This window comes from Alligator mississippiensis, chromosome 7 (assembly GCF_030867095.1).
Source record: "Alligator mississippiensis isolate rAllMis1 chromosome 7, rAllMis1, whole genome shotgun sequence".
Lineage (NCBI taxonomy): Eukaryota > Metazoa > Chordata > Crocodylia > Alligatoridae > Alligator > Alligator mississippiensis.
In genome coordinates, this window is record NC_081830.1 from 82,530,245 (window position 1) to 82,552,350 (window position 22,106).

A 22,106-nucleotide genomic window follows, 5' to 3' on the forward strand; every position below is an offset into this window, starting at 1 on the left:
GATTGCGACAAATAGGGAAGTTCCCAGTTATACAACTCTTTTCTTTTACAATGGCTGGACTTACGACACTGTCCAGGTGGAAGGAGCACCTGTCATTCACACTGCTGGTTTGCTAGCTTGCTCATTTTGCTATCATTTGCAATGCTAAAAATACACAATGCAGACAGTGTGCCTCTAGTTCCTTCAAACAATTAGTAAAGGCAAGTGCAAAGTGAAACAAGAATTAGAGGGCTCGAGATAATGCCTGCCCTTCAGCACGGTGGTTAGAGTACAGGGCTGGGAAGCTAACCAGAGGTAGGAACAGCTCCATTTCAGGGAGGGGAGAGCTTAACACCTACGTATCCTGCCTCCTGGGTAAGGTCCTGAACCACACAGCTCTCAGGACTAAAACATGAGGGGACAGGCATACAAAAAGCCCCAGCCTGTATTGACTCAATCTTTGCAGGTTAGTTTAACCCAAGCTTGTCCAACATACAGCCTGTGGGCAGCCATGCAGTCTTCCAAGCTGTTTTCTGAGGCCCCAGGTGCTGCGACAGAAATCGAAAGTAAGCACTGTACTTTCATTTCGGTGTGTGTGTGGGAGGGTGATGTGATACCACTTCCTGTGAGGTCTTTGAATATGGCTCGCCGGCCCACTGGGTGATAAAAAGTTCATGATCCTCCCCACATTCAAAAAGGTTGGACACCCCTAGTTTAACCTACAGGGATGGAACCAATTTGCAGGTGGATAGACACTCATTTTTAATTCCAGAAATGCAGCCACATGCCTGCAGTGGCTCAGGCCAGAAGCTAGAACAGCCCTCCCTTCCCTTCCATAGTGCTGAGTATGACTGAGGAGGCGTTTAAACCCCCGCCTTGGGCTGAAGGGTTCAGAGGGTGGGAGAAGAGGGAGAGTGGCCAGACCCCCATGGCGGGGGGAAAAAGAGGAGGGGGAGAGCTTTGCCCGGTGCAGCAGTTCCCTGACAGCCAGGAGCAATCCAGGCACACAGCCCTGCTGCCCGGCCCTGAAGCAGGACTCTTCCCCTCCACCTCTTCCCTCTTCCCTGCCATGGGGTGGGGAGGGGGGCTCTGCACGGTGCTGCCAGCCCTGGAGGGGGACTCTTCCCCTCCTCCTACCCTCCTGCCGCAGGGTGGGGAGGAGGGCTCTGTGCAGTGCTGGAGGGGGACTCTTTCCCCTCCTCCTCCCCCCTGCTGCCATGTGGTGGGGAGGGGGGCTTCGTGTGGTGGTGCCTGACCTAGCCCAGCCTGGGCGCAGGGAGTGGCTGTTACTGAGCTGCAGCTGCTGTGGATGGCCCTGCATGGCTGGACCGGCCCACTGGAGTGGGTCCCTCCTCAGTGGCTGCATCTCAGTGTTGGGGAAGCTGAGCGCTGTCAGTGAGAGCAGCCAGGCCAGCATGCACAGGCAGTGGCTGGCTGGGGAGCTGGCTACCCAGGGGAGCTCAGAGGTGCCAGTGGGCCTGCAGCCCAGCAGCCACCTGCTATGGGGGCTCACTGTGGACACACAAAGCCCCATGGCACCCCTGGCCTCCAACACTGCACAAAGCCCCCCTCCCCACCCTTTTAGCTTTAACAGGACCACACCGAGCTGGATGTGGTCCCTGCTGGTGGGACAGGGAAGGGGGTGTGTGGAAATAAACCTCCTCCTGGGCCCCCTGACAGAGGCTGCTGTTCTTTCCCCTTCCCTCACTGAGGCAGGGGTGGGGGCATGGCCAGACACTGTCCCAGCATGGCCCCATTAAGGCAAAGGGGGCAGGGAGGAAGTTAATTCCTCCCTCCGTGCCTCTGCCCCAGGGACCACAGCCGGGGTCTGCCAGCCCCGGCCGCTCCCTCTGCCTCCGTCACTAACCCACAGACAGGGAGACCCCAGCTGCGGTGAGGGTGGGGGAGGAGAAGGAAGGAGCAAAGAGCACAGCCCAGCCCAGGAAAGCACAGCATGCTGGGATGCTGGAGGACTCTGGTTTAACTTGAACCAGGAAGGGGTCTGGGACAGAAGTTCCATAAACCAGTTTGACCCAAATCAGTTAAGTCTGATACTACATACAACCAGGTTTATCTTAAACCAGTTATGGCCATTTTAAAACTGGTTTATGTGCACTGGACTTATGTTCTGTTACAGGTTTAAACCAGTTTCTGATCACTTAAACTGGTTTATGTGCAGCTTCTGTCCCTAGCCGAGAGGGTCCTTCTCTGACAGTAGCAAAAACCCTTTGGGCAGGTCAGTGTCTAAGAATAAACGAAAAGTGACTGCACCGTATGGAGGGGAAGGGTCCAGCAGTTCAAGTGCTTTGCTGTGGATCCACAGGCATGAGTCTAAGCCTTGCTCCAGATTCCTGCCAAAGGGTATCCCTAGGCAACCCAGCAGGGAGAGGTTACCTGGTCATCAAACAGGAAAACAAAAGGTTGCTGGGTATACTAGCTACTTCACACCCTGGTATTCAGTTGGCTGTGACACTAGCCACTTCATACCCTGGTATGCAGTTGGCTACAGATACTATTGCTGCCTTACCCCCGCAAACCCACTGAGCTACTTGAATAATGCACAAGTAATGTTGTGCTAATTAAAAATATCACTGTACAAATAGGACAAGACTTGGCACGGTCACTACTGATGAGCTAAATGTATTTACATAGTGAAGCTGATTTACCTGTCAGCAGGTCATAGATTTTCCATACATTGTTTGCCCTCATACAGACAAGGCCTGAGCCTGAACTCAAGGCAGACACTTAAGCTTACAGCTGAATCTGAAAAGCAAATTATTGGTCTGCAGGTTTCCTAGTAACCCTGCCGTAGACAAACAAGAGCATGGTGCCTTTCAAAGGCACAAAACCTTCCAAGAAGCGAATAGAAGCCTTTTGGATATATCACTGTCTACTTTGCTATAAACAATTAAGCAGCTGGTGGATTTAAAAGCTTGACTCTTGGATGAGCTCAGCTGGAACCCGGGTTCTGACATTAATTTGCTTCTAACCTTGTTTGGACAGAGATGTCCATGCAGAACATCTAAAAATATCATGCCTGATTTGAAGAAAGTCTCTTATTAGTGCAAGATCTGCTGGGATTCCTAAGATACCTTCATTACAGTTAATGGACTCATGCACACTCTGATGGGTAGTCCTTTAATAAGATCTGTTTTCATTATTTAGAAATAATGTTATGAGTGCAACATATGGAAATGTATTATCAATAGTAACTGCTTTTGTTACTATTCAAAGTATTCTGCAAGCCTTATCTCAGTACAACATCTGTGGATATTAAAGTCACTTTTATTACTTCGGCTCTGCAGATCATGGAACGGAAGCAAAGAAGCAGCCTCGGGCAGAACATGAGTAAAATGTAGGAGCTTCTGGCCTCTAGTTGGATGGTCAGCACAAGACCATGGCTCTGCATGTCAAGAGCAATTGTTCTCCAGCCCATTCTCCCACCCCTGCTGCCAAGCTCAAGTAGCAAGGTTTGATGGAAGGAGGCTCTGCGTAGGCCAGATATGCCTCCTGTCCCCTTCCTAAGGCTTCTGCAACCCTAAAATACAATTGCTCTGACCCACTCTGCCCACCTGAAGGTGCACGCGGATTCTGCTCCCAGTGCTGCCTTGGGTTGTCAGGGTACTCTAGGAGCAGGGCAAATGGTAATCAATCAACCACTTTCCACTCATCCTCAAACCTCCAATTGATTTTGCAAAATCTTATGATGTCACTATTCGTTTGAAAAAAAATTAGTTTTATTTTCATTTGTATTACATCACTGTCAGCAGGGGTTTGGGCTACCTTGTGCAAGGCACTGTTCAAACTTGCAGTGAAAACAACCTTCTAAAATGATGGCTTCTCTGTATTTGAATTGCATTTGTCTTGCTGTGTTCCTTAAAAACCCCCCACCTCTGCAACACACAGTTATTCTGAATAGGTCACGCACATTTCTACCAAGGACATTAAATTGATTAAAGCAGATCTTTTTCTTCCAGTCTCAGGAAAGCAAAATTACATTACTGGATAGATTTCCTCTTTGCCCTTTGGCAGGCCCAAGTAAACAGGTTTGGCACAGGATGTTTTTTTTTCTCTGGGACTGTATCCTAGGATATATCCATAGCAGCACTATGTTAAACATAAAAGGATACCTTGTGCTATTTAATCCTGAAATATCAATACTTTTATGAAACTCTGAACAAGGTAACAACCTAAGCAGTTCAGAAAATATTGGTTTGTGGGAGGGAAGAGGTAGACAGTTTAAAGAAGACATCTTGCACTGAGATTGCGTGTGCACATAGGACACCGACAAATATATGTTAGTGGAGAAACCCAGTCCCAGTTACAGGAGACTTAGTGACACTAGAGGTGTTTTGGCTGCATGGAAAATGGGCGGTGATGTCATCTGACTTGCACCCGCCCGGTCAGGATGGACTACCCTCTGTCTCTTTCCAGACGCGATGAGGTAGTGAGAGTTGTAATTCAAGACCTGCCACAGAAATGCCACATTCAGGATGAATGTGCTGCGCTTATTGACGAGGCCCTTGTCAGTCTGCCAGCAAGTAGCTGCTTTAGTTTTTCTTTTTGCCTGCTCTCAAACAAACGTGGCTTGGCAATCTGGACAGGCTAGATGCAGAGAGAGCGCCACACCCTGTTATCAGGCACAAAGTTAAGGGGTCAAACCTAAGCCATTTCCAAATGACAAAAACACTGCAGTAGTCAAAGCCACCCCAGATAAGAGCGCAAACCCAAAGTGGGACGATCCCATTGTCTTTCTAAGGATTAGAAAAAAGGTATCCCCCCAGTTGGGTGTGTGTTTAAAAGGATGGGAATTGGCCCAAAGGCTTAAGCAGAACCCATAGTGAAAGACTAAAAGACCCTAAACGAAAAAAAAAGAAGATAAGCAAAAAGAAGGCAGATCAGATAGGAGGAGCAATGGCATACTGTCATCAGCACCAAGGGGCTGATCTCTAAATTCCCTTGGATTCTAAGAAAAACCTGACACCACTGGAACAAGGGACCTCCTAAATTTACTTGCAGCCCTGAGCAATCTTTCCAGCCTTAGCCGAGTCTCTTAACCTCCGCCGCTTGTTTCACTTGCTCCATCTGCACTTCCTGGATGCGTCCAAGTCGGGGAGCCTGTAGCTCCCAAAAAGCAGAAGTCCTGCTGCCTGCAGAGGCTGCCTGCAGGCGTTTGGCTGGTGAGGCTGACTGTACGGGCTATGTGTGAATACTTGCGATTCTTAGATAATGAAAGATGGAACATAGGTCAAGGCTGAACGTCTTTAAAAATGCTGCCCTTTAGCTTTTTGTTCTATGCTGACGTCACCAGGAAAAGACACATAAAACCATACACCTCTGGAAAATGCCCTTATCCAACACCTTTGATCTGTTCACTCTGATACAGAGCTCTTTTTAAAGGAAACAACTGCGGAACAGACTAATGTACAGAACAAGCTGTTAAACACATATTTTACGTAATACAGCCTAGTCAGGACTACAGATATGCAAAGCCAGTAATAACAACACTGGGCATGCACGTAAATAGCACTTGTTATCTTCAACTAAGTTTCCTGTTGGGAATTGGTTCAATAAGGAATTTTCAGCTATCACTGCAAACAGCATGGGTTAGAAAATCATTTTACCGTCATTATGCAGATGAAAAAGCAGGAGCAATGAAGATGAAAGAGTAAGATCACAGAGTGCCAATGGGTAGCCTCTGAATATAACTTTTAGGGATGCAAAAGTCTAAAACTCTTGGTTCGGAGATGATACCTTTTCTTAGACCAACTACGAAATCGCAAAAAAATGATCTTTCTTTTCAAGGTTTCAGGCACTTGCACCCTTCTTCAGGCTGAAGGACAATTAAAGATGGTAAAAGTCCCTTTAGGTGGAAAATAAACTTCATTTTGCACAGGGGAAGCTGAAGGTGGATGCATGTTCCTCTAGGTCTATGTGAGTAACTTTGTGCGATTTGCTCTTTGATGTGCAGATAAGGCAGTTTTTCTTCCCTGATGGTGTCAGATGGCAGGCAGGAAGATGTAGACATTTTTCTTTCTTGTTTAGCAATGAAGTTTATAATTCTGAAACTGGCTAAAATACAGCATCTTCCATGTTTCAGGGATGTATTTGGTAGCTGTGTTGGTCTGAGACAAAAGAAAACTCTTTGGGAGGCTTTTCTAGCTCACAGAATCATAGAAAATGAGGGTTGAAAGGACCTCAGGAGGTCACATCTAGTCCAAGCCCCTGCTCAAAGCAGCCCCAACTACATCCTCCCAGCCATGAACGATTGGTGCCTCCTGAGACTGGGGGGGCACCATGGCAGTGAGCAGCGAGTGGGGACTGGCCATAGCCGCCAGTGTCGGTGTTGGCGGTGGTGAGTGGAGACTGCCCACAGCCACCGCCGGTGATGTCAGCAGTGGCAGTGAGTGGAGAGTGGTAAATAAAGTATTGGTTGGGATCATAGGCAATGCGTAGGAGGAGCACCGGGGGGTACATGCCCCCCCTGAGATTGGCTGCTGCTGAAGCCACTGCTGGCTTCTGCAGGCGGTTGCCACCCACCCCTGACCTCCCTTGCTGCCGATGCGGCCGGTGGCAGCTACAAGCTATCCCCTCTTGCTGCTGGCCGCTTGCCCCCCCCACTGGCTGCATTGGCAGCAAGGGGGTGGGGTGTGGGCAGTGACCGCTTGCAGAAGCCAGTAGTGGCTTCAGCGTTGGCCAGTCTCGGGGGGAGCATGTACCCCACTCCCCCATGCCCCTCCTATGTGTCGCCTATGATCCCAACCAAGGTTTTGTCTACCAGGGTCTTAAAAACCTTGAGGGAAGGAGTTTCCACCACCTCTCTAGGTAACCTGTTCCAGTTCTTTGCTACCCTCCTAGTGAGAAAGTTCTTCCTAACATCTAACTTAAACTTCCCTTGCTGCAACTTGAGACTGTCGCTCCTTGTCCTGTCATCTGTCACCACTGAGAACAGTCCAGCCCCATCCTCCTTGGAAACACCCTTCAGGCAGTTGAAGGCTGCTATTAAATCCCCCCTCAGTCTTCTCTTCTCTAGACTAAATAAGCCCAGTTCCCTCAGCCTCTCCTCAGAAGTCATGTGCATCAGCTCCCTAACCATTTTCATTGCCCTCTGCTGGACTCTCTTCAATTTGTCCACATCCTTTCTGTAGTGGGGGATCCAAAACTGGACACAGTACTCCAGATGTGGCCTCATCAGTGCTGAACAGAGGGGAAGAATCATTTCCCTCAGTCTGCTGGCAATACTTCTACTAATGCATCTCAGGATGCCATTAGCCTTCTTTGCAACAAGGGCACACTGCTGGCTCATATTCAGCTTATTGTCCACTGTCACCCCCAGGTCCTTTTCTGCAGAGCAGTTGCCCAGCCAGTCAGCTCGCAACCTGTAGTGGTGCAGGGAATTATCCCCTCCTAAGTGCAGGACTTTGTACTTGTCCTTGTTGACCCTCAAGGCTAGGTACAGACAGTCAAAAAGCCTGAGGCTGAATCAATTTAGTTTTTGCGGGTTAGTTTAAGCTGCAGAGATTAAACTGTGAAACAACTGGACATTCACTTTTGATTAAGGAAATGCAGCCACATCCCTGCAGTGGCTAAGGCCAGGCACCAGAGGGTGCTAGAACACGTCTCTCTGGCGCACAGCCAGCATGGGTGTGTGTTTGCTTCCTCTTCCTGCTGCCCCTGAGATCTCTGGGATTTGCAGTCCAGAATTACAACAGCAGGACTCTGCAGGGCTGCTCATCACTTCCTCTTTCTGCTTCCAGGTGCCTCTGGGATTTGTAGTCCACAGTTGCAGCCAGCAGTAAGTTTTTAGCAGGGCAGGGCAGCTCTGGACTCAGGGGAAGGGAAGTTTAACACCACTTCCTGGCCCCAGGCCCCTGGGATTTGCCTGGGGCAGGGGGACTATCCCTGCTTCCCTCTTCCCCTCCAACCCTTCTCTGCTGGAGCAGACAGCACAGCCCTGCCCAGGGCTAGAAAGCATGCTGGGGTCTGTGATTTAATTTGAACCAGGAAGGGCTTTGGGACAGAATTTTCATAAACTGGTTTGACCCAAATCAGTTAAGCCTGATATTGCATTCAACCAGGTTTATCTTACAACAGTTTCAGCCATTTTGAAACTGGTTTATGTGCGCTGAACTTCTGTTCTGTTACAGGTTTAAACCAGTTTCTGATGACTAAAACCGGTTTCTGTTTAACTTCTGTCCCTAGCCCAAGAGATTTCTTTCGGTCCAATCCTCTAATCTGTCAAGGTGTTTATGAACCCTAGTCCTACCCTCCAGTATATACGCTACTCCCTCCAGCTTGGTGTTTTCTGCAAACTTGCTGAGGGTGCACTGCATCCCATATTCCAGGTCATTGATGAAGATATTGAACAAAACTGACCTCAGGACCAACCTCTGAGGCACTCCACTTGATACCAGCTGCCAACTAGACATTATGCCATTGGTTAGTCATGATGAGCTCTGTGCTGTGGCACCCACACTTATAGCAGCACCCAAGCTGGCTAGTTGAAATCTAATTTGGCTACAGTCATATGAGCTGCTGTCGCTGTGACTCAGTAGTCACGCAGAAGTTTTTCACTACCATTCTATGCTGACATCATTCATCTCTCCGGGTGATGTAGTTAATTTGCCTGCCTATTATTATTTTTTGGTTCTTATAATGTAGGCCAGTTAATTAACCCAGTCAATTGTTTAGGGAACAATGTATATGGGACAACTTTGATGTAAAGAGATCAGGTCACTTTGGAAAAAGAAAAGGCACTATGACTTCAAACTGTGGTTTCTTTAGTGAGCTTTACCTACAAAAGGGTGTCATTCTTCTAGTTAGGTTGAGCCAGATTTCATTTGCGGCCCTGTATATAGCTGACAATATAATAGTTCATTGGACACTACAGAAAGACTAGCTAGGATTTTCCAGCCAATGTTTTCTGTTGTTTGGACAGAGAAATATGTACTAGAAATATAGCTTCATAAGATTTCCATGTATAAAATTACAAGACATCTAAGTAAAAGTTTTATTTGAATGAATGTTTAGTGCCCATAATGACCTTTTTCTCCTCTTCAGGAAGCAGGTCACTAGGTCTAATCCAGGGGTGGGCAAAATGCAGCCCACGGGCTGGATGTGGCCTGCCAGGCCATTCTATCCAGCCCTCGATGGCTTGCCAAAACTCAGCAAGTGGCCCTCTGCCCAAAATAATTGCCGCTTCTCTGGTGGCACAATCTTATCTGGTGGCATTTTTTAACCTGAGAATTAACTATTAGAACTAAGAAAGAATCCAAAAGATTTCTCCTAAAAATACCTGTCTGGGTGGCATAAAAGATTTCCATATGCAGAAGCTGACAATTTAAAATCTTGTTGCTTCCACATCAGGCAGAGGTTTATGAGGTTTAAAGATCAGGGAAATGTTTAAATTTCTAGCAGCAATTACTATCTTAAAATTGAAGATACTGTTGTGGACTTGATTCTATTCCCAATGAAGATGGTGATTTTTGTCGTTGTTCTGTACGTAAGAGATTACCCAGCCAGAGTTTTGTTCTCATTAAACTAAATTTGCATCCAGGAGATGGAAACTCAAGACTGCCCTGTGTTGGCCTTCATAAGAGATCCAGATGCTGAGATTTTAAAAATTCCACTTCTTGAAGACCTCCGGAGACAGAATGGAGATTCATTTTTAGAGCCAAAGTAGCTGAGCCTAGGATTTGATGGAGTACTTTCAGTAAGCCATTAACAGTTTCCATGCTCATTTAGTTTTCCCCCACTCAAGTCCCTCTCAATGCTGATGTTTATTTTGGATATATGTTTCTGGACTTCTCTTTCTCAAGCCTTTGTCTTCTCTCTCAGTCATTCGTCTCTCTTTCTGTGAACTTGGAATCAAGCCTAATATTATCCATTGCTACAGGACCTGTGTGGAGTTTCCATCAGCTGTCTCTTGTTCTGGCTTCACATCCATCACTGAGACAGGTTTCCTACGTCAGCTCTTGCTGAGTTCCCCAGGTGAATTACATGTGGTCTTTTCTAACAAACTGGTTGGCCTGATCCCAGTAAAGCCTCCAATTCCACATACTGGTGTGGGGGAAGAAGAGACAGGAAGGGAAAGATTTCACATAGGCTCAGGAGTCTTTGCTAGCACATGCTGGTGTCAGAATGAGGCCATGAGTGGATCGAGCCAATGAGTTTGTTAGAAGGGAAGTCAGCTGGGCTTCACACGGGTGTAGCAGACTTCTGTCTTGGTATCTGAACAGGCCACTGTTTGGGTACAGTTCACAACTATTGGAGATAAGTTGTGACCGTGCAATAGGAAAGCTATTGAGGTCGCCACACAGTAGTTCTCTCTCAGTGGTGCTCACTCGCGGCTATCCGTTTTGTGGGATTTTTTTTAAAGATTAGATACACCATCGACCAAGGAGTCAGCAGATCCTGTGTGATCCTGGCTGAATTACATGACCTGGACCTCGAATTATATAGTCTTTTATTACCATTGCTGTAAGACAGTCTTTTCTTACGTATCTGGGGAAATATTCATCCTGGAAAAGGGCTGTTACGTGTGCGCTTTAAGCAGGGTTCAGAAAACCCAGTCCACATCGCATGGTTCCTGTGAAGTGAATCATCCTAGCAGTGGGCTGGATACTGATCCAGCAACGAAGCTTGTCAGTTGAGCAAAGACAGCCAATGCCCACGTATTTGTATTTGGTTAGCAGCGCCAGCAGTTGCTGTTTATGTAGGTAAAGGCAATATAAATAGCAACATTAAGTCTAAATGTCAAGACAGACAGTCCCAGCTACAGACACAGTGAGAAGAGAGGGGTGCTAATTAACTCTGGTTTGCAGCCCAGCTTCAAGGTTTCATTTATGACCTTGAGGTTGAAACCATTAGTCTAATGCTCTTCCTCCTAACCTACACTTTTGGTTGGTCCCTTGGAGCTCCCCTCATCACCCGCACTCGCTTGTACCCCCAGCACAGGCCAATGCCCCTTTCCCCCTACAATGCTGCCCTAGTGCCCCTCCAGAGACTGTTCCCTCCTCCTCCAGCGTGCCAACTTGAAAGTAGCTAGGGGCCAAGACGAGCACTGAAAACAGAGCCGAGTCTCCTGCACTCTATGCTGGCACCGCAGCATCTCTTGAAGCCTGGAAGAATAACTGCAAGTGGAAACTGAGCTTTGCGAATGTGATCTTAGTGGGGTTGCAGGAAAACATGATGACATGGCTTCCAAATGCATGAGGGTTGTGTCCGGTGTGTGACACCTGACATTTCTGGCTCCCAAGCAGGCATAAAGATCCACATTTGCAGATACATTTGTAGGTTTGGGACACGAAGATGCAGGATTTAAAAAACCAGTTCAGCCCTGGATGTATTTGTATGACATTTTACAAGCATTGTCAAAGAGATCATGGCAAAGAGATGGGAAATGATGATGATGGACAGAGTTAAAAGGCAGGAAAGTCCAACCCCTTGCTCATCCTTGTCTAAACCATGCCAGACAAAACACAACCATCGTTACGTTTACAAAACCCTTTCTTTTCTGACATTATTTGGGGAGCCTGTTAAAATGAATGGACCAAAGCAATGCTTTACCATTGCCTGAACGAGCTCCTTGTTGCATATTAAAAGGGATTTTTCATGGGTGTTTGGTGGCTGAGAATTTGAAGTCAGTCAGCTGTGCCAGTGGTTAGTATGAGCATACTGAAACTTTAATGCATTTCTGACTTCAGGGGGGAAAAAACATCTAGAATTTGAGCTTTGTCAGAGAAACTTCTTTCAATTCTTCTGCAGCATATTGTCCAGTCCATTGTAGACGCGGCATGGTGATGTCCTACATGTCAGTTAGCCTCCCCCTTCAGGAAACCTGACAGAGACTGACGATGGTGTGGACTTCCCCAGGTAATGTCTGATTGGTGAGCAATTGCCTATCTGAAAAAGGGAGTTTTGGGAAAAGCAGAAGCGTCATAGTTTAAAACAACCCAACCATTTCCACCAGGTAAGAAAATATGAGTAAAAGCAACCATGAGTGGTTGAGAGGCTGTATCAAAGGGGTAACATGAGTAAGCAGGAGTGTTTGTTGTAAGAATTAAGCTTTGATCAAACATAACAAAAACTCTGATCTAATTTCAGGATTACTGTTTAAGCTCATGTAGGTCACACACCAATGCATGGGTTTGATGGTTCAAAATCCGGTTCATTCTGTCTGTACGGGGTCTCCTACTACCGTCCTCACTGCAGGAACAGGCACTTTCCACTGGCGTACTAAGCAGTGGGACAAACTCATCATCATGTGTTGCTCGCTCACCTTCTTCCCATGAAAGGTGAGCTGTGTGTGCAATGTGGTGTATTTCTTGGGTAATGTGTGCCTGTGTGTGTGTGCGCATGCGCGTGTGCCTAGGAATGTATTACATTATTGTTATAGTTGTTATAGCAGGCTGCCTCGTGTCTATGTTAGGTTGATGAAGTTTACCTTACCCTTGGCATGAAAAGTGATGAGGTTGGTGATCCCCCTTAGTTCCTATGTGGGTTGGTTCCCCAGTCTGAGATCTGACCCAGAGAAACTGCTGCATAGAGGAGCAGTTCCCTGATGGTGGGAAGTGTCAGCGTATCAGGGGATGAGAGCTGCACACCCTGTCTTCAACCCTAAGCTTTAGTAAATCTTTTGGAAGCAGTGTATAAAAACTTTAACTGAACAGCCTATGGGATTTAAGGGAGTCTAGTCTGGTATAACTGACATACCAAGGAGTGTAGCAGAAAAAATTACCTTCCAAGGAGGAGCGCATTGTAGTTGGAGTCCACACCCTACTTAGCTAATCTCTTCTTGGCCTATAAATTACACCATATAAGACTCCTTCAGCAATTTCAACATACTGACCTATACCGTGGACCACCCTCAATATCACACCACCTGAATTTAGATAAAGAGGAAAAGGCATTGTTCATCAAGGCCATTAAGATCACAAGGGTTTGAGAGAAGTTTTTCTAAATGCAGAAGACAACAATGAAGAATAGGGAGCTTTGTCCCCACCTAGAAGGAGTTCAAGTGAAGGTCTACCAAGGAACTGGAGGACTACAGCTGCCTGACTTCTCAGTCTGAAAGGCTGGTAGTCTCTATACAAACCTCGGCTAAGTTAAATCTCTATGGGAAATCTCCAACCATTGCACGATTGCCACGTGTGAGTGCAGTTAGTCAAGCAACAATATGAGTGCTAGCTTAGGAAGGACTCATAGCACTGACATTTTGTACCTCTGTATTGCGCAGAACTGCTCCAGACAGGGGCAGAGGAAGGTTAAAATGCCTGTCTACACTACCTTCCCCAATATTGCTGCTTTGGCCAGCAGATAAATGTTACATAATACTGGCTGATGATCACTGGGATGTGTGTGTGTGTGGGTGGGTGTGAGCTTAGTAAGGGGTTTGAGGGCTAGTGTTAAAACGTCAGTGAAATCTAATGTGTGTCCGCTAGTTAGATAAATTATACTGTAGAACTGTACTAGGGATGAACCCATGTATACTGGAGGACAAAACTATGGCTTACGCATAGGAGGTATTTTGATGGGTGAAAGGAAATGCAGCATCCTAAACATCTGTCTCAAACACAGCCTCTTATGAACCTAGTTAATGAGCAACTCCTTACATCAGGTAAACGAATTCCACAGCAAGCTACCTAAGCATGTGCTTTGCTGATTGTATTAATGCTGCACCAATATCAGCACGGCGGTGACTAACTTTCTATCAGCTTATCTGCCCACCGAAGTCAGAACCCTTTACCCTAAATTGGTTTAAAAATCAGCTTGGTTACAATTGGTGCAGTTTTGTCAGTAGGCATTGTTAGGTTTGATCTACATGGAGCTTTGTACAATTTAACTAGTTTGATTACGGATGTGATTTTCTACCAGAAAAGTTGTCACAGTACAACTCTTTGTGCGGAATCAGTGATACTTGAATAAAAGTGCTTATATACCAGTATTCCTCTTTCCGTTACAGAAACGTTACACGGGCCTAAGTATCCTTATACTGGCATACCTGTGTCCATACTGGGAGGTTGTACTGTTTTACCTGGTTGAGTTAAAGGACTAATTATTAGTATTATTATTTTGGAGAAAAGTCCATCTGTTAGTTCAACCTTGCTTATATCAGTTTGAATAAAGTGATATGAGTAAGGTTTAAATTGATACAGTTTTGTCCATACAGAAAGTTGCATGAGCTAAACTCTAAAGGGGTATCAAATCACACCGCTGCATCCACCAGGCCTAGGTTTGATCTTTGTATGTGGCGAATTCCTGGTCCCTGGGGTGGATTGTTAGGGTCGGATCCTTGGTTGCTCCAAGGTCTTGGTTAGGAGTATGGATGGGAGATCCCACATCCCAAGTAGATTGTCCTTGAAAGGCTTGTGCTTGATGAAGACTCGAAGGTGGCTTACATGCAAAACAAACATTCCTGTGCTGTGGTGTAAAACAAAGTGCTAGTGATCCTAATCCCCTACGTGACTACACCAAACAAACAGGCCGACGGTGCAGCCGGCCACATCCCACAGCGCGCAAGGATCCGCTAGGCTGCACGGAAAACCGGCTGGGGAATTTCTGGTATTTCTGAAGTGTTTTAAAATACTCCTATTATCCAGTAGCAAACAGGGGCCAGCAGAGGTGGCTGCTTGTCTTGGAGATCCTGCTTTGGGTAACGTGGTCTGAATTTTGTTAAGAAACTTCAGGTCTGGCAAGACCATCCATCTCAATCAGATTGCAAAGCCTTTGGGGTCATGATTTCATGACCTTCAAAGCATCGAGCATGTTTCAAGAGCTTTGCAATGAAGAAAAAAATAAGACTATAAACAAGGAGGCCTGGAGCTACCCACAGCAGGGTATCCAGGATTTGAGACTCACAGAAGTTGTCTCGGGACAAGGTCCCAAGTGTTAGCATCATGTGACACGACTGACTGGATACCTGCGTTGTGAATAAGATAGCTGGGACACTGGGACTCATCATTGCCATCCCAGGAGGTGATAGTATATGGTGCACTATGGCAGAAAAGCGAATAGACCTAGTCTCTGAAACAAAAGTGAGTGTGGTTCAAGTAGCAATGTTTAGAAATGAAATAATAGTGCACTAGTGTCAATGGTAAAAACCTTAAGGATGCTAGAACCGGAGAGAACCATCCCATTCATTCAAAAGGTGGTGCTCCTTTTACTTGAAAGGTTTTCCATATGTGAGCAAGCAGGCATGGCTTGGCTACTTATGATCCACCATGTACTACATGCTTATATACATATGTGTATACACCCCCTGGCACATGCCATGATCCTTGATTTGTTTTAGATTTTTTTTTAAAGAAAAATTTTCGTGGTCCAAGTCAAATCAGCCAAACCAATTCCAAATCCGTGGGTCATTCAAGAACTATATATGGCCCTATTACTGGCAAACAGCTTTCACCCCTGCCTGGGGCTTCAGATGCTTCCAAATCACTTGATGGGCATCCTGCGTGCAGGCTCAAGTCCGGAGGCTGGGGGTTCGGATGCCCCCTGAGTTTCACTCAGCAGTATGGACACAGGAGTAAGCTAGGGAGGAGTCTCCCATTTCCACAAAGTGGGCATAAAGCCAAGATCTTCCCACTGGAAGAGAAATTGGGAGGTTAATTATATATAACCCCTGCCAAGGAAGTGGTTTCCCCTGCAACTAGGTAAAGCGCTGTAATGGTCATGGTGTTTCCCCTGCCATGATCCTTGATGATGATAATGACAACAACCAGAACAACAGCAATAATCTTCTTTATAAGTCCCCTCGCCCAACCTAGAACTGCTTGCAGTTTCTGGTGAGAGTGTATCCCTGTAGGTAAGCTGAAGGCAACTCTATCTGCCTCAAGATCTCCCAGATCTAAAGGGTACGCTTCATTTCAAAGGTCTTCCTAACCCTGTCAGGCTGTAATTAGTGTTTTGAGTTCTGGAGTCAATCTGCTTGACAAGCGAGCTTCTCCGACGACAAGCCTCTGAACTGCAGGTTTGAGAGAGAATGGAAAACAAGGAATATATTATATTTGGTCCTGTGTCTCCATAGTCCCTCGTGGCGGCCGGTCTTTGATGGTTGATGGAGCGCTATTTACCACTACAAAGCACGGAGCATGCTTTTTATTTTAAATCAAAATTTCAAGTTGTTTGTTCACAACCAGTTGAATTTTCACAAGTCTGGAAAACATTAAAAAGCTGTGTTGAGGGGTTAAGAGGCCTCCATCCAGAAGGCTCTGTCTCTGGCACTCAGCCATCTAACAAAACTCGCCTTATCTTAACTCAGACAAGCTACAGAACAGCATTAAATTACAGGGTAAACTTCCTTATGTTGCCAATCATCTTCCCATATCTACATACTGCAGGGATCCCCCCCCCCCCCGATTCACAGATCTCACTTATTCTGGGTAGAAGGGGATGCAAAGTTATCCCTTCCTTGTTCAGAGGCTATACAGCTTTGGTTCTAGTTTGAATGATTTTCATGGCCACTAAAATCAGGACACTTTTCTGCAATACAGTCTTCTCAGTTCCTCCGGTGTTTGTCACACCCCAGTGGATGGTAAAGCTTTCTGTGGTCCCTCGCACTTATAAGATTTTTGACTCGGATCCACAACTCGATGTAGTAATCCTTGGACCTAATGGTGGTACAGCTTTGCAATGCCTAATTTAGAACAGGAGCCTAGCTTAGCCATCTCATTCTGAAAATAACCTTCTGCTTCTTTCCCAAGGAAAGACTGTCCCATTCTCAACACCCTCTGTCCCTCGCTGCTCAAAAATTCAACCTTTTCTGTTTTCCAAGGGCTGCACAAATACTGACTAATAAAATCTCCCAATTCCCATTGTGAGACAGATGGATAATGCAAAGGATGGAACCGATCCAAAATCCATTAATCTGAGATCCTTGAAATTTACTGGAAGCTCAAATTCAAATAGGATTTTAATTGTCTCTTTAGCCTTTGTCACTTAAGGGTAAGTGCTATTAAAGATTAATCTAACCCCAAATCCTGGGTCTGATTACCTCTGGAGTTTGACTTTGGATCCAAATTAAAACTTTAGGCTCTTCTTGTCATTTTTATCTCTACTTAAGGCGTAGGCAAGAAGAGAAAGTTTAAAGCGACTGTTTGAGGACACATCATAAAAAAATGGGAGAGTTTGGAATAGTACTCCGGGAATTTTTTTTCCCCATGGGGAAAAGCCAGGTATTAATGGGAGCAGACCCGTTAAAGGAGGAAAGGTTTCTCATGGCTAGGTCACAGTCCAGAACAACTAGTAGTCCCTTGCTGCTATCACTCTGTTGAGATGTGGGAGACGCAGTTTCAAGTCTTTACTCCAAAGAATAGTTACCTGTGCACAAAACAAAACGGGTTCAACAGAGATTGGCAGTGCCATGCTCCACAATAGCAAATAGCTGTGGCATTAAGAGACTCACCTGGGATATGAAGGATTGATATTCAAGTCCCTAGTCTGAATAAACTGAGCAAAGTCTTTAAGGTGGGTTTTCCATAAGCCCAGGTCTATGCCTGTACACTCCGACATTGGCTGTTCTGTGGGTCAGTCTCTTTCTCTGGTTTTCAGATGATCTTGGGGTTCATTTCACCTAGCTCTACCATGCACCCTGTGTACCCCAGTCCCAGACTCCGATCAGGTCTTAATTCAGAAAGCTATGATTAAACTGATTATGTGGCATCCCAACATTGAGTGCTCAATTTGCCCTTTGCCAGCTAACACTTCTTTATGATGCTGTAGTAGGAGATATTATTCAATAGTATCAGAAAATAATGTATGCGATTGAAATTCAGCAGCAGAAGCAATCCTATAATTCCTATAACACACAGTACCAACATGTGCAACTTCACTGGATGCTGCTTATAATAAATCATTTCAGAGGCCAGATTGGTGGCCGTTTGGTAAACCAATATTAGGTGAAAGATCCTCATTGAGAGCTCATAATTGAAACATTACCAAAGTATAGTAAAATAAGTAAATTCATCTCAATGGCAACGATCCTTTTCAGGCTGATTTTGGGGCCCTAGAAATCCTTGCAGTCCATACAAAAATATGTGATTTCCATTTTCCCTGTCTTCCCTTCAAAAAATCTGAACAGTTTAGTGACTGCCATAGTTAAAATGAGTTTTTAAAGGAATTAAATCAAGACATGTCAGGCAAAAGGCAGTTCTCACAACAATTTAACTAAAATGAAAGCGAAAAAAATAATTTTCAAAATATTCAAATCTCTCTTTTTTTTTTTTTAAAGGAAAATATTGTAGGCTAAGCAAGTTTACTGTTTGCTGGCATGGATCCTGGTATATTTGGGCCAGGCGCAGAGCGTTTCTTTGGAGCACTCTGCTGTTGTGAAACATACATTTTGTAATGCAAGGATACACTGAGGCAAATTAAAATGGTCTAATAAAAGATATCAGATTCACCCAAAGAACCTTGTCTGCCTGTGTCCTTAGACCAACCTGGCTATAACCTACACCCCTGAGGCAAATATGGAAACTTCAAATTGGGAACTGGTTGAACAAAAGAGGCTTGGGGAAGTCTGCACCTGAAGTTCAAGAATGAATCAGTGATTTGTATTTTCTAACGTGAAACCAAAATAACATTTGAAAAAAGGAAAATGCAGTGCTTTCATCACCTGGAGTACTTTCACACTATGATTCTCATCAAACCAATTCTCCAGGGACAAAATTATCTGCATGCTGCAAAATGCAGCGGTAATGCAAATGAAGTTACAAGAGGTCAGGAAATGCACAAGTCCCTATATAGCACCCTATAACTAATAACTCAAGTCCCTATATAGCACCAGATCTTCAGCCTCTGCCAATGGCTTTGACAATCTAACGATGCACAGCCTTAACGAGGTCTTTGCCAGACAGTGGAGGATTTCCCCCCAGCCCTCCTTTGTTAGTCAATCTTCCAGTGGTATAGAGCTATCGTAGCTGCTTTGACACCGCTCCCCTCCACCTCTTTCTGTACGTAGCCAGACAACATCATTGCTTCTTGTGACTTGAGCGCAAATTTCAGACCATTTGACAGGTTTTGTTCCTTAAAGCTCCTGTTTCTGGAGTCTAGTGATTTTGGTAGAATCTCAGATCTCATAATGAAAGGAAGGTTTTGGCATGTGTGGATGCAGTAAAAACCTTGAAAACGCAAACTTAAGGGTCTGAATCAGAAGGGGGCAGGGAGGGGAGAAGAGAGAGAACTTGAAGAATAGCTTTTCTTTAAACCCTGGCAACATTTCAAGACAATGATTTTTGAATGCCCTGGGGTTGGCCAAGCTAGTCTGGTGCATGTGGAGTACAGCTATTTAGCAGGGCATGCTTCACAACAATGCCCAAGGGCTGTGTAGAGGCTGTGTGGACTTACGGATCCAGATACTCCCAGGCAGGGGTCCTATCTGTGGATCTCTTCTATTCTGCCATGGTTCTTATACTATCCTCATCCCAAGAGCTATCAGGGTCAGTTCTTCAAGACCCCCTAACTCCCTAAACAGCTTTGAGGACAAAGGCTTGAGTGCCTTCTGGTACTGCATTAAATAATATATCACATGCAGTTCATTTTTTCTCTTGCCTCCAGGGGGAGAAGTGTGTGTACAGTTAGAGTGCTTTGCTTGGCATGGTTTTTATTATTAGAAATGTGCACAGTCTGTATATTAGAGAAGGTCAGAACTGGGGCCCAAGTAGATAAGACGGAGAAAGTGTGGGTGGAGAAAAGGGATGCAATGTATGCACCAACTAATGATGGTGACACTTGGCCAACATCTTGTTCCATTATTTTGTTTTTTGGTGGGATATGGTGTAGGAATGGATTTTTAAAAATAATTATACATGTTTTCAATGGATCTGACCGAACACGTATTTTATGGGCTATATGGAAGATTGGGATGGACAGGAGGAAAGGGTTAGTTTTTAGGAAAAATAAAGGAAAGGCCAGGGAGATAAGAAAAAAAAGGACACAATCACATTATTATTGGCAAATTTTCACTTACAGCTATGAACCCTTCCCATCTGTGATTTCAAGTTACATATCGAGTCCCCTACCCCCACGGATGCTATATGGAGACGCTCGGGAAAATTAGGACAACTTGCCCAGCAGTTGGCAGTTAGAAAGTGTGTCCCTTCTATGCAGATGAACATCTTTAGGAGAAAAGTGGCCTGGATTCCCTGTAGCAAAGGTTGATTCATGGCTTGTCTACATTAGGTGGCTGATGCCGACATAGGTACGGAAGCAGAGCCCCCTGGTGGAGGCATGGCAGACACTAGCACGATTTCTCTGCTCAGCTTCACCGCCTGAAACCCGGACAAAAGCCTTACCTCAGCATAACTGCGTCCATACCAGGGGTTTTGTCACCAGAGCTATGACAGCCAGAAAGCGTGACCACCCTTTCGTACCCTTTTATGACTGCACAACTGGAGTGCAGACCGGACCTAAGCTACAGAGTACTAAGGCCACTTTATTTCTGAATGAGGGCATTCACTAAGGTTCAACACTCATTAAATTAAACACATCTGACTTTGTTTTCCTAAGGCCTCAGTGCTTGGCATCCTGCACTTCTAGTCTTCTTGGTTGCTGAGATGCTTGAAAACATAAACCCGGAAAGCTACAACCCCAGGAGACAACTAACCCCAAAGTGTTTAAAAAAAAAAAAAAAAGTAATCATTAATCATTTAAAACCAACCTCCCATTTGGTGGGAGTTTGTGTCTTGATTCTTGACTGTTTGAGGCTGGCAGCTGAGAGTAAGGATAGCAAAGAATGACCCTAAATATATTCAAAATGGCATCACACTGAATTTTAGCAAAGTTATGTTTAACAAGTAAAAATGAATCACGTTGCTTTCAGTTAGTTGGAAATAATTCAGCTACTGCTTTATTTCCACCCACCGCCCCCCTCAGTTTACCAATTTCAACTGGAAAATGAGAACTGGAAAAACTGGTGTCTCCAGCCAAGAATCCACTGCCCTGAGGCTCTTCGGAAATCTACCGTGGAGCAGCACTATCTCACTGTTAAAAGAAACAAACTAAATGCATGAATTTGATGTCTTCTAAAAAAACAATAAAAAGGAAGATATGTAAAACCAGACTTCTGGATGCTATCTGAGCAAAGCAATCCAGTGAATTACGACAGGACTCCTTATAAAGGAGTTATGGGGTGTGCCAACTGAATGAGGTACAGGTTTATTTCTGTTACTGTTTTTAAACATCTCTTCTAACACACAGTAAATTTACACAGCACTTTATAAACACATTTTCTGCTAAGGAGATCTAGTTGGTACATTGTATTACTGCAGGATTAGGCAAAAGAACAAAGAATCTGGGGAGGAATAAAAATATGTGCAGTAGTAAGAAATACTGCATCAGGGGAAAAAGAAATCAGGTCTCTAGGTCTGGAAAGATTTTTCCAAGTAAAATCCATCAAAAGAAAAAAAAGAAACCTTACTGAACAGAGGTGGTGCAAGGATTTATTTGTTAATGACTTGAAATCAATTTGAAAATGCAAACTTCTCCGCAGAGCTCATGATCACATTTAAAATGAAAGTTTCTGTTAAGGCAGTGATACTGTCAGGCATGATTCAAATCCAGTCGCAACCGCAGGAACAAAATTGATTGGCTAAAGTAGCAATGTTGTGCTCTTATCTATTTGTACTGCATAATGCATCTCAAATTGCTTCAGACTCTTTCTCTTAAAAAAACCCAATCAAAAAAACAAAACAAAAAACTAGTATGGCACCGGTTTTTCAGGGACAGCTTAACTTCATCTTAATGAGCTATTTCCCCTCTGTATTTTCAATTTGTTAAAAAGATTTGGGACAGACCTGACAGTGTCTTCAAAAAGTTGCATGGCTTTTTCAGCATCCTTTAAAAACACCCCAACAAACTCACAACACTGGAACTCTTCAGCTATGTACATATATATGCACATCTATATTTTGCTTTCAATCAGTTCATCACAACCTACCAGCAGCTGAAACCAATTCATCCTAGATGTACGAATATTAAGAGGGACTCTCTTTGAGGTCTATTTTAAATACTAGGTTTTGAGAGAAAAAAAAAAAAATAACAGGTCCACCTGGAAAAGATGCTGAGTGTTCCTAGTAGCCAGCATCTTTAAAGAAAAATGACGGGCACCTTTCTTAAAAATGCTGAAACTC

General features: G+C 44.8%; 1 protein-coding gene across 10 annotated transcripts in view; it reads right to left on the reverse strand.

Annotated features, from left to right (window-relative positions):
- MCF2L2 (MCF.2 cell line derived transforming sequence-like 2) overlaps positions 1 to 22,106 on the reverse strand; it is a 261,747-nt gene that overhangs the window by 69,571 nt on the left and 170,070 nt on the right. The gene's annotated exons all lie outside the window — the stretch shown is intronic.